The sequence below is a fragment of the Jaculus jaculus genome, chromosome 14 (assembly GCF_020740685.1).
Source record: "Jaculus jaculus isolate mJacJac1 chromosome 14, mJacJac1.mat.Y.cur, whole genome shotgun sequence".
NCBI classification, from domain to species: Eukaryota; Metazoa; Chordata; class Mammalia; order Rodentia; family Dipodidae; genus Jaculus; species Jaculus jaculus.
In genome coordinates, this window is record NC_059115.1 from 43,763,870 (window position 1) to 43,777,261 (window position 13,392).

General features: G+C 38.5%; 1 long non-coding RNA gene across 1 annotated transcript in view; it reads left to right on the top strand.

Annotated features, from left to right (window-relative positions):
* The first annotated feature begins 299 nt into the window (after positions 1–299).
* Positions 300–13,392, top strand: part of LOC123454785 — a 61,494-nt gene continuing 48,401 nt past the window's right edge. Inside the window, exons 1-2 of the long non-coding RNA XR_006633481.1 lie at positions 300–622; positions 1,292–1,401. This is a non-coding gene — a long non-coding RNA (uncharacterized LOC123454785). The remainder of the gene's footprint in view (positions 623–1,291; positions 1,402–13,392) is intronic.

A 13,392-nucleotide genomic window follows, 5' to 3' on the forward strand; every position in this document is an offset into this window, starting at 1 on the left:
TGATTTCTTTCTCTCTTTGTTGCTTCTACTCATTTGCATGATTGGTCTAGAGAACAATTTATCATCCCTCTTTTACACATCTGATTTTCTAAAGGTCACCTGGCAAGTCAGGGATGACATTGGGCATATTCTCTTGGGCACCTTCTAATAATTGCACTTCCTCCCCAGTGCTTTGGGTGTCTGGCACATTTGTAATTGACAGCAGGATAACAATGCAAGTTGGCTGGCTTCCAATGCCATTCTCAAAAGAAAACTGGCTGGTGTGAAGTGGCTAGATTGCTCACAGCCCTTCCCCCAGCCCCATCCTCAGAAAGGCAGCCTAAGCAAACAGGAAGGATATACAAAATTGGATATGAAGAAATTCTCTGACTGGATTATTATTAGCATCCTTACTTTAGAGAAAAGGTATGTAATGTGTTCAGAAGCTAGACGAGCAAAGCAGGAATAGGGCTGACATGAATGTTGCTGCCACTCTCCAGCTACCATTCAAAATCCGAAATCTGCTTCTGCCTTCGACACTCTGTCCTTTCCAGAGAGCTATGCCCACAGAGCAAGCTGCTTACAGGGAAAAGCTGCGGAGGATGCTCTGACTTCTGAATGACGGTTACCCACTCAAATCCAGGTAAAAGAGCCTGTCTCCACAATGATATAGAGCCCCCAAAGGGCAGAGCATTCTATCATGATTAGAGAGGGGAGAACATGTCACTGGTCTTCTCCCTTTAAAACAATGGGAAAAATGAGAATAAAGGTGAGGCTTCCTTGGAAGCAGGATTAGTGGGATAAGTTTTTAATAGGCATAGCAGATATAGAGATTTTCTTTGTAAATCCTTTGAAAACCTTGTATTGTCTTGCCAAAATAGTATGTAAGGATTTTATTCTTAATGCCAAGGACCTTTTATATTTTAAAATATATAAATGCAAGGCATTATTATAATGAAAGAAAATTTACTTTCAAAATTGAAAGTAGAAATTGGCTCAAAGTTCAGGTAGGTATGTTAACTTATCAATTACAGTTCTTTGAATTTTGATTAGTGATAATATCTGCTCTTTCTAGTTAAGAAAGTAGCTTTGCATTTCAACTGTTGTCCTAAGTGTGATAGATTTTGTGAACAGTCCCAGTTCTTCACGTCTTGTGGGATGCATGCTAATTGCCACATGACTTTGCACTGGTTCCGATTTGGACCATCTCACTTACATCAATCAATGGGATGAGGCCACAATGACTATCTGGGTGATCAGTGCCTAGACCTCACGAGGTGTCTTATGGCTCTTCTGTGCTTTTATATTTCAGTTTCGGTGGAAACATGAGAAGGAAAGACTATCCCATTGGCTCATGTGATGGGTGAAGGGCACAGGGACCTGAACTATAGCTGCTTCCATCAAGCCAAATCTGAGCCTCAGGTAGCCTGTAATTACATGGTCAATAAAAGTCAATAAGGGCTATGTTGAGGTCCTCATTGTGTGGCTGGTTTCCTCTGTAGCAATTGCCAAGTGATTCAGTTCTAGTTTACTGGGTCTTAGGAGGATCCTAAATTAATAAATGGATTAACTCAAATTATATGCCAACATCACTGTAGCAGACCTCACACTCCCCTTTTCATTTCTAGTCTCCATGTCCCTTACTCTTTTTTGCATGTGTTCTTGTATGGTGTGCAGTGGGTGCCCATGTATGTAGAGGTCAGAGGATGAAACCAGGTGTCTTTCTCTATTACTCTCCGCCCAAATGAGACAGAATCTCTTGTTGAATTCAGATAGTCTAGCTAGCAAAACTGACCCAGAGATCCTCCAGTTTCTACTTCCCAAGCTCTGGTGTATTTACATGGATGCTGTTGTGCTTTTACTGACTCAGCCCTAATCTCCAAGTTCCGTCACTACAAGAACAATGGTTGTGAAAGTGTATTAAGCCCCAGATAGGAAACCTGTAATTATGACCAGCCCCTTCATCTACCTCAGTCAACTTGCTGGTGGATGAAGGTCATATGCTCCATCCTACAGGAACTGACTTCTCACAGCTCATTAATGTAGTACCCTGTTTTCTGTTAGTACACATGCATCTTTCCCACTGCATACTAAACAAGAACTGATTAGAACACTTCATTGTAATATAGCCAAGAAAAGAGGTAGAGATGGGGAAAGGTTTAAACATTGCTTTGTTTTTACTCAAATTCAGAACTTTCATGAGCTATGGGGCTAACAAGTTGTTAAAGCCCTAACAGGGAAGCCTCCTACATAGCATGTGCCTGCTCTCAGCCCAAAGCCCTGAAAGGTGTTCCACAACTGCAAACATTTGTTAATTCTATTTTTGTAGGAAACTTCTTAATGCTACATGCAAAGCTTTGTCAGTTCTAAGCAAACATATAGAGCCAGGGCCCTATGAGGGAGCTTAATTCTATATGTGGACGATAAATTCCTACAAAGGAGTATTAGAAAACCATTAGAATCCAACTGATTCTTGGGCATCATTTATGTTTGGCAAGGGAGATCTTTTATTTTTATTCATTGTCTTTTATTTTTGTTTTATTTTTTGTATTGGTTATGGGCACATTTTGTATTGATTATAGACACCTATGTGATTTATCTCTTATTGAGGTTTCTGGGGACATATTCAGAGGCTAAAACTCAGAGAGCTAGCTTGATACCTTATACTATGTTTCACAGATTCAGCTCAGAAGGCCCCAGTGGAAGGCATTTTTAATAATTAGCCTTCTAAAGTGGTATGCACACCAACAGTAATATTCATGCACATAAATTTGACAATAATAATCTCATTGAGCTCATGTGTTAACTACATGCTGATGGATCTCAGCTTTTTAAACCTAGGAGAGACCTCTTCCTAAGGTCTCAGACTTCTATATTCCTATCTTTCAGTTATCTGCATGTGAATGCCCCAAGGCAACTTAAATTAACATAGACACATCTAAACCCATCCTCTTTCCTTTCACTTTTTCTTCCTGGATTCTGTTAAAACTCTCACCATCCCTTTATCCAGTGGCCTAAACTATCGTCCTTGATTCATATTATTTCTACATTTTCAGCCTCTGCTGGCATAGCATGATGCCCTGACAGTTTTACCTTTCAAGTGTTTTTAAAATTTGTGTCTTCACTTTTAATGTTTTGCTTCCCGGGATCTCCCAACTAAAACAAAAAACTCTCCAGTGATATAGCCCTCCTTAAACTGTTTTTTTTTTTTTTTTTTTTTTTTTTTTTTTTACCATTGCATGTCTTTCAGAAAGCTATTTGCTAAGATTTGAATCTATATGTCCAGTGTGGTCTTTGTTTTCTCTCTATATCTCTCTCTCTCTTGTTCTTACCTTCACACAGGTTCTGTGGAGGCACTTGTGTTTGCTCGCTCCTCCCTGCTTCTGTAGCCCAGAACAAGGTTCTCAACATTTCTGCCCCTCAGTTTCTTCTTTTTGACATGGATAGGAGGCAGAAACTGGCTAGACAGCTTAGAGGTGCTGGATGCTAAAGTAAATAACTTTCTCTTGGTTAAGTGCAAGTATTGTCCTTGGTCCTATAGGAGAAATACAGGTCTTTCCATTTCACTACAGGTCAAAAATGTCAGAAGGTCTGGCTTTTCCTTATCTGTGCCCCTTAGAGAGTCTTCGAATTCCCTTCCTAAAGAATTAACATTCTTAAAAAGGAGATATAAAGGGAAGAGAAAAGAAGGGAGGAGGTTACTTAATAGGTTGGTATTGTATATGTAAGTACAATGATTGAGATGGGGAGGTAATATGATGGAGAATGGAATCTCAAAGGGGAAAGTGTGGTGGGGGGGGGGAGAAGGGTATCACCATGGGATATTTTTTTATAATCATGGAAAATGTTAATAAAAATAAAAAAAAAATAGAATTGACATTCTGAGAAGATTGCCTCTCTCCAAAATTCCTGACCCCATACTCCTGACATTAGGAGTACAGTAGCTAAGCCAGTCACCCATCCATATGGATCACAGAAACAAATGAAGAAACAGTAACATCAACAAACCTGTAGACTCAGTCTTCTTCACATAGCTACTCTCTCTCTATACATATATAGATTAAGTCAGAACTGAGTCTCCAGGTGGGCTTCTCAAACCCAGTCTTGCCTCTCTGGGCAAGAGCTCTGTTTTCATCTCTAGGGCTTCTAAAAACCTTTCTTAGCCCCCTGGGCAAGAGCTCCACCTTGCTTCCTTATCTTATATTCTTGGCTTAAGCTCCCCTTCTCCTCCACTGTCCTAAAGCTTTTAGCTATAACATAAAATCTTTTGGAATCTTATTCTCTGGGCTGTGGATTTCATATTTTGAGTTCATAAGACAAGGATCAGGGAAACAATAATTATTGCTGCACTGGCATATAAGGAGCCTCAAAACTCCTGTATCAAAATGAAACTGTAATATTATTTACCTGCAAAGGTTGATATGAGTACAGAAGGAGTTAGCAGCAGTCATGCACTTAGGGTGTAATCTGGTACAGAGAAATATCTCACATACATTTCTGAAATGCATCTTTCTTCTTCAGGTATTCAGATCTACCTTTTATTTTTTCCTTTCTTTAAAAAAATATTTATTTATATGTGCTCACATACACATTTTTGTATGTGTCAGGGTCTCTTGCACTGAAAACAAATGCTAGGCACATGCCACCATATTGTGCCTGGATATAGACACAGAAGTAGATATATTTATAGCTATATGGATATAATGTGCTGGGAAATTGAACACAGGCCTGTAGGCTTTGTAAATAAGCACTTTGAACTGCTAAACCATCTCCCAGGGCCCTCTCTGTCATTTTCTATATGCATTCTGATGCTTGATAGGTTTGTGTTCTTGTCAAACTAAAATGAGCATGAGAGAAACAAACCCCTCAAAGCATTATGTAGTTGGGAAGGAGATGGCAATCTGGGAAATACATGCTTAAAGGATACCTTAGGCTCCTCCAAATTGACCGAGGAAATAAAACTTTTTAAGGAAAAAAAATAGTTCAAAGAAGCTATCTTGAAATAACAACAACAACAACAGCAAAACCCCACTGGTTACGGGGGCATGATATGGGAGCTATGTCAGTTTGCTAGAGGAGATGGCCTTTATAAAATTCATGCCCTTATACTCTTGGCTTATGTAGAATTCTGCAGTCCTGAGGAGTCCTTGCATAGCTTCATCATAGGCATATGCGTGAGATAGCTCTACTTGATGATGCATTTTGATTTGACTCTAATGACTCCATTTTGATTCTGGTAACTTTTATATGTTAGTATCAAAATTCTTCTTTCTTTGCCTGGTCATTCCCAATGTATCCTTCACTTATTTGATCACTGGGGTGATAGAAGCAATGCCTTACTTCACTTGGCATATTGTGATTTCATTGGAAATGGACTCTGTGTTGTTTGGGGGCATGAAAATTTGGAGTGTCTTTAAGAAGTGTGTGGAAAGGCACTATGGAGACAAGGGGAAACACGGAGTCACTGACACAGAGGTAACTGCGTGCACAGTGAAGAAATGGGTAGGAAGCACATAACCCACTGCAAGGAACTAAATTTATAGTACACTGCAGGTATCCTTTTGTCCAGAAAATTGTCCCTAATACATAAATGAAGTTTCCCTCTCCTGTGTTCTCAGCAGACATGTTTTGTCTAGTCATATTGGGCTGCAACAAAGTTCCATAGAATGGATTGTTTAAATAACAGACATTTATTCCTCTCAAGTTTCGAAGATAGAATCCTAAGATCGAAAGGCTGGTTGATTCAGTTCTTAGCACAGTCTCCTTTGGGTCTTCTACTCTCTCCAACAAAGACAGCAGGAATCAAACCTTGGCCTCTCTTCACCTTAATTAACCCCTAAGGGTCCTGTTTCCAAATACTAGCACATTGAGAATCTGACTTCAAAGAGGGAGCCATAGAAGTAACTTATACAAAATAGTCCATAGCACTTGACTAGCATTTGTCAGAAAATTCTATGAACGCTGTAGATATATCATAGTTATAGAGCACTTGCTTAGCATGTGGGGGGCCATAGGTGCCATCACAACACAAGTATAAATAAATAAGCATGAATAAATAAACTCTACTTAAGTAAGAAAGTCCCCATGCCCTTTTGAACAACAAGGCCCTTGGGAACACCATGGCAACTTTTAGCTTCATAGCTCAGTCACATAAACTTGCAGACTTAGCAGATGTATTGATTGAGCCATAGTATGTATTCAAAGGCTCATTCAGGCTGATGCTATTCTTAGAAATTTATTATTTTGTTCTCTTCCAAGCTAAAAGTACATGCTTTTGTGTGTGTTGTAGAAAACCTATATTCCTGAAATGACTGCGCAAATCATATCTTGCCATTGTCCTAAGCTTTCTCATTCACAAACATAAAGATATTTGAAACAAGGACTAAATTACTTCTCACTTCTCCCATTCTAGAACTCCTTTTTTGCTTGCATGCTTTTGGCCTCTTGTGACCAGTATTCTTTCTTCTCAGTACAGTTTTCCTCAGGCTATCATCCTCCCTCTGTCCTTTCTCTTCCTTGGTCTCTTTGCTCTTTCTTTGCAGTGTCCTCCACTGTTAGAAATGGGTAAAGTTTAACTTCCTTTTCATCCCTAACCTCTTTCATTCTCTAAGATTGGCTATTCCATATGTCTTGAAAATAGAAACAGAAGCTAAATAATCCTCCAGTGGCTGTGTTTGTCAAAAAGAGTAGTATAATACCACATTGCAAAATGCAATGGTGGGATTGAATAGTCATAACAGAGACAATATTGGACAACAGAACTTGAAATATATAATCCTTAACAGCTTCAATGTGCCAACCTTTTCCTTCAGAACTTTCACACTGTCATATGGTTTTAGGTATTTCATGTTGTCTTGAGGATACATAGTTCCCTATTGGTTTATATAACTGCCTGTTGTATTGTCAGTTGATATTTACAGGTATTCCTGGATAATGTGATTAGGATCATACCTCTGGAGAGCAGTGACTGGCTTCAAACCCCAACATTGCCTGAAAATGAGACATTAGCAAGTTTCTAATCTCTCTGTCCATGTTCTTCAATTGCCTAATGGATAGGCTGATACCTTACATTTTACAAGTTGTCATGGAAATGTGACTTAGCATACTGGTTGGCTTTGTAATTTAGTAGTTACATTGTCTTTCTTTGCCTCATATCCCACTGTAGTCTATCAGGAAGTTCTCTCAAATCTACCTTTAAAATATTTATCACTATCTCCACTGTGAATATTCTGTACCAAGCTCCCATAATTTATCACCTAAGCCAATGTTTCTCCTAATTGCTCTTTCTGCTTCACTTTCACATTCTTTCTCTTATACAGTATCCAACCACTAGGCAAGCAATCTTCTAAAACATGACTGTCTCACATTGTCCCTCTGCACAAAATCATCTACTATTTTTTTCGACATGCTTAGACTCTGCCAGTGACTTACAAAGCCCATCCCCCTCTGTCCTCACCTTTCCCCCAAGGCCTGTCCTGAGAACACTATGTCCCCTCATTGTTTCCACTGAAATCACTGTTCCTTACCAGGTATAGTGAACCTTACCTTGCCACAGAGCCCATGAGCCTGATGCCCTCTCTGTCCAGAATGGTTGGCTTCCAGATACTTGCATAGTTCATGCTCTCTGTAATTCTTGTTTCTACCTAAATGCCAAGTCCTTGGAGTATCTTTTTCTTGCTTGCTCTGTTTAAAATTTCAATTCTAGCCGGGCGTGGTGGCGCACGCCTTTAATCCCAGCACTCAGGAGGCAGAGGTAGGAGGATCGCCGTGAGTTCAAGGCCACCCTGAGACTACACAGTTAATTCCAGGTCAGCCTGGACCAGAGTGAGACCCTACCTCGAAAAAAAAAAAAAAATTCTATTCTATTACCATTAACTTTCCTAGCCCACTGTCTGGTTTCTATACAATTCATCGTTATTCATATATATTTTTTAAAATTTTTTGTTTGTTTATTTTTATTTATTTATTTATTTGAGAGTGATAGACAGAGAGAAGGAGGGAGGGAGGGAGGGAGGGAGAGAGAGAGAGAGATAGAGAGAGAGAGAAAGAGAGAGAGAGAGAATGGTCGTACCAGGGCCTCCAGCCACTGCAAACAAACTCCAGATGCTTGTGCCCCCTTGTCCATCTGGCTAACATGGGTCCTGGGGAATCGAGCCTTGAACCAGGGTCCTTAGGCTTCACAGGCAAGCACTTAACTGCTAAGCCATCTCTCCAGCCCAATTATTTATATTTTTTGTTTGCTGAATTCTTACTTGTATAGATTTTGTTTTTTCATCTCATTTTCTGGCACTCAGAGTTCTATCCTTCTTATTTCAGAAACTCATGATTTGAATCCAGCTGGGCTTCCTGCATGATTTAAGCCACACAGTTTTGCATGTCTTGGACTTCTGTAGGGTTGTAATTTACACACCCACTCTTTTCCTAAAACTTTTTGTTTATCCCTTTATCCTTGTGAGCTTCCTCATCTTCAAGGTACAAGGGACCTGTTTAATATGCTCTAGTTTAAGTCTTCCCTAATTAACTCTGAATTTCTTAATAATTAGGTAGACATCTCAGTGTCAGTAACACTGAGTCTGGCTGCTTCCTGTGAAGTAAAGGAAAATCACATAAAATAGGTCTGCCTGCCCCAAGACACGTACATTAATCTGAATTCCTCCAGAAAGCAGACCTTGATGAGAAGGTGTTTGTGTGCAGAAAATTTATTTTTAACGTGATTCCAGAGATGAATACTAAATCCTCATTCAAAATGTGTTTTGTTCTAAGAGATACTTCTCCTTGACCAGAAAAACTTTTTATAAACACAAAATCTTACTAATCTTGTATTGGTATCCTATAGTACCCATATCAGTGACATCATAAAAAAAATAAATATTTCAGAGACATGAGATTTGTAAAACCAAAACTAAAATAATTCCATTAGTAGTAGTCATCTCTTTCATAAAATAAAAGTGGGCTGATATAACACTAATGTAGGCATATGTCTTTGAAATCTCTATATCAAAGCATCACAGGGTAGTAAGAAAATTTTAAAATTTATATAACATGTCAAAAAAGAAAACAGTTATATCCCATCGTCTCTAACATCTATTTTCCCTGAAAAGATAATTTCAAGCCCCTGTAAAAATATTAAACTTTAATCAGTGGTAGCCTACCATGAATCTTTCTTTTTGTTTTCTCCATCTGTTTTTTTTTTTTTTTTTTTTTTAAATTATAGGCAGTATATCTTGCTGAAAACTTTGCTTTTGGTTTAGGGATTCTTTGAAGAATGTTTTGGAAAAAAAAGTCTTACAATTCAAAAGAAGAATCTACATTGTAGAAAAGCCTACTAAAGCCACTTGTGAGACATGAATCTAATCCTTCTTTCATCTTATCATGGAAGTTCTGAAATACACAGGAATCACACTGGACGTAGGATTCCTTAGAGCTCTTATTAGAAGTCAGGAGGACATAATCCAAGTCAGCCTTGGGGAAAATTGAAACAGCTCTCCTTCCATAGAAAACTGTTGCAAGGAATGCATCGTAGAAACACTGACCTTTGAGGACCATCTAAACTCCTTTTACATTTTAGAATACAATTGTTCTTTCTCTGACTTTACACATTTTACAATGAAATAATAGCAAACAATTTTACCAGACTAGAAACAAGTAATGCCTGTATTTATACTGTCAAAGATGGTGACACTGAATATGGTAGTATATTTGCCTATCGTAATGCTCAACATATACAACATATACATTTTAATCCCATAATATCAGAATGTTATCTAAGTAGGACACATATCTATTTTAAACTATTTTAAACTGCTTTTGAATACAGTCATACAAGGTCAACATTTTCCAAGATATGGAATGTTTTAGGCAACATAATTACAGTATCTGCATGGACCAATTGCTTGCCTGCACAACAATAACCTATTGGGTGTCAGTTATTTCAACTCCACCAGCAACCTTGGGGATCGTGGACTTAATATAGCTTTTATTTTTTTCCCTAATATTTCTTTTAGGAATCAATAATCTAAATTCTGGAGAGTTATAGGTCAAACTACATTGTGAACTTTTAGCTACAGTAACCTTGACCTAACTAGTATCCTTTTGAGATTAGTGATTGATCTAAAGTTAAGAAAGGAACTCATACCTGTGGTGGAGATCAGCAGGTTTCTTGGGATTTATGTGGAGGTGATGGGCTCAGGAAGCAGCCTCAGGGAGAAGGAAGAGCTGTAGCTTTTTTCTCATTGCTGTGTTGATATGCTATGATAATCAGAATCAGGCATTCTCAGAAGCATGGGAAACAGTTAAACCAGGACAAAATAATAGTGCAGACACACTGAAGTGTATATGTGAAAGATAAAATTGCATTTTGCAGGAAAATATCACTGAATCTACATTTACTTCTGTGCTTCTCAGATGTGTGCCTGTCTTAAGAAAGAATCTCAAGCCGGGCGTGGTGGTGCACGCCTTTAATCCCAGCATTCGGGAGGCAGAGGTAGGATGATTGCCATGAGTTCGAGGCCACCCTGAGACTCCATAGTGAATTCCAGGTCAGCCTGGACTAGAGTGAGACCCTACCTCGAAAAACCAAAAAAAAAAAAAAAAAAAGAAAAAAAAAGAAAGAAAGAAAGAAAGAATCTCAGGTGGCAGGAGAGACAGCTCAGTGGCTAAAGGTACTTTGCTGGCTTGGATTCCATTCCTCAGTACCCACTCAAGCCAGTCCCACAAAGTGGCATATATGTCTGGAGTTTGTTTGCATGTGCACCATAGTTGGAATCTCTTGCTCAAATAATTAAATACAAATCAAAGAAAAAAAAAACTCACTATGTAGAGCAGGCTGGCCTCAATCTGAAGGTATTTTTGTCTCAGGCTCTGAAATGCTAGGGTACAGACATGAACCACCCCATTCAGTATCTAGCATATGCTCTGACTTTTCATTGCTATTGTTTTTGCCTAAATTATTTTGGGCAGCATTCCTGATAACACCTAAGCAATAGTTCTAATACAAAAGGTTGTGCAATTTCCCAGAAGAAATATTCCACTCTCATTTTTTTTGGTATTATTGCTTTAAAGCTCCATTAATAATCATACCTATGTAACATAGTAATAGTATACTGAAAGAACCTTGGGAAATTCTAGTTCACAATTTTCCTTTCTTTATATTTACTTTCCAAAGGAATAGGTTTTCATCTGGCAGACCATTATTTTAAGAGTCTATTTAGTTTCTTGAGATGAGCCCAGCACATGGCAAGTGTACAATAGAAATGTGACAGGTAGGTGAACAAATGATTGAATTTGCTGTGTGGGGAGCCCTGAGAGTTTCTTTTTAAAGATGCATTAGTTCCCTCTGGCTATGATCAAACACTGTAGCAAACATTGTGAAATACACTGTGCTCCTTGCTCCTTTGGTTTAATATAGCATTATATTAAAAAAAATCCTTTATTGTGTTCATTGCAATTTTTCAACACGAGATGTAAGCTGAACTTTAAAAACATGGATTTTGCTCCCAGGGAAGCTCTATAAAATCCCACTGAGATTTAAAATATAGACGATGGAGCTGTTGCTATGTTTTTGCTTTTAAATTTTAAGTATCCAATGAAGCCTTCACAGTGTATTGAAAGCATAATTTGAAGGAATTATATATTTCTGACCTCATTTTGACCTATAGGGTTATATGTTATACCCTAAAGATAATGACTCACTCACACCTCAAAAATAGCAAGCTAGAGCTTTCATGTTCTGCATTGTTCTTCCATCATGGAGTGTTGCTTGCCACAGGGTTTCCCTTCCTCATCACCCTAGGAACTCTCCAGACTTCCAGAAAGGGTCCATCTTCTGTCTGGGTCCTTTAAGTGGTTGTGAATAATAATAATAATAAAGTAAATCTAAAATGTTTGATTCTAATTGCAAAGGTTGTCTTAATACTACAGTCACACAAGACTCAATAGCTCAGTAATGAAGCAAATATCAGAAATGAAAGTTAAACAAATGACTAAAACAACACAGCTAACAAGGTGTAGGAATCTATTGCAACTGCCTCTGAGTTCTTTTTCACACACTAATAAGCAGGTATTTTGCCTGTAGCATGTGTTTTCTTTCTTGAAATGAGTTTATTTTTGTATATTTCTTTCATTCTAATGTCCTTCCGCCAGATTCTTTCAACCAAGTCAAATATTCTACTGCTATAACCATTGCCCTTGAAAGAGGCTACATGCATGGGTCCAGAGAGTCCAAGTCCCAAAGAGCTCCTCTCATCAGGGGCTGTGAAAGTACTTGACAGCTTACAGAACACTAGAGTGGTGTGTGTCGATGATGAACCACGGGGTTCTGTCTTCTGCTGGCAATGACTCATTTCATCCCTTTTCCTCTTAAATATGAGCAACTTCATGGTTCCCATATGTTTTGGACCATCATTCTATCTCATGATATGTATAGGGCTACCATCCATTGTATGGCAATTTCCTCTGAATTGAAACATCCCCTCCTAGGAAAATGACAGACTCTAAGGACACCTAGTGTGGAATTTACAATGTAGGCCAGGCTATCCAGCCTCAACTTACGAAAATCTCCCTAAACCACACTAGGTGAGCTGCAAGAGAGATTTTGTCTCGGGAAATCAAAATAAATAGATGAAAGAAAGTAACGTGTTTTGAACTATGAAGTCTCTCTGAAATTTTCAACGTAATGTTTTCATGGGGTTTTTAATGTGGTATTTGAAACCACAGAAAGTGAACCCATAAGTAAGTATGCATAGTGCATATGTATTAAGGTGGGTACTGGAAACTGATGTCACTGTTTCCACTTTGCCAAACCTACTTGTCACTAGAATGATCTCTATAACAATCATTCAGACCTTGTCAACCTTCTGCATTGGATCCTCTTCAGTTCTGGCTGGAGCTCTTCCTGATACTTTCAGCCTCCCTAGATGTTCATCCCTATGTGTATGTGCGTCATGCTCTCAACTCCCTTCCCCCTGCTGCCCTCTGCTCTAGCCACATGTGTCTCTTATAGGTTCAGATTAGCTCCATTTGTCTCATTTGTTCTCAGTTCTTGCTATGCTCCAGCCACACTACCTTTCTAACTCCTCCTTCTGCTCCTTCAAAAACTCATTCAAAATCCAAGTCCCCTGGGCATCTCCTGATTAGAATTCCAAAATTTTCTTGATATGCTGATATAAATTCCTTTGTACTAGTTCAATTATACACAGTCATCATTTATTTCCTTTGTCACTGATCCAGCAGTGTGTATGCTATAAGACTTAGTGCTTGTTTCAGTTACTGTCTTCCATTGTTTCCTTAGCACATGGAGAACATTTATGGCATTTGTTGAAAGAATACATTGTGTCAGAACTTTATGAGCTAGAGCCAAGATAGAGAAGTCTATTCCCCCTAAATAATAGCAATAATACCAGAATAGCTATCCCA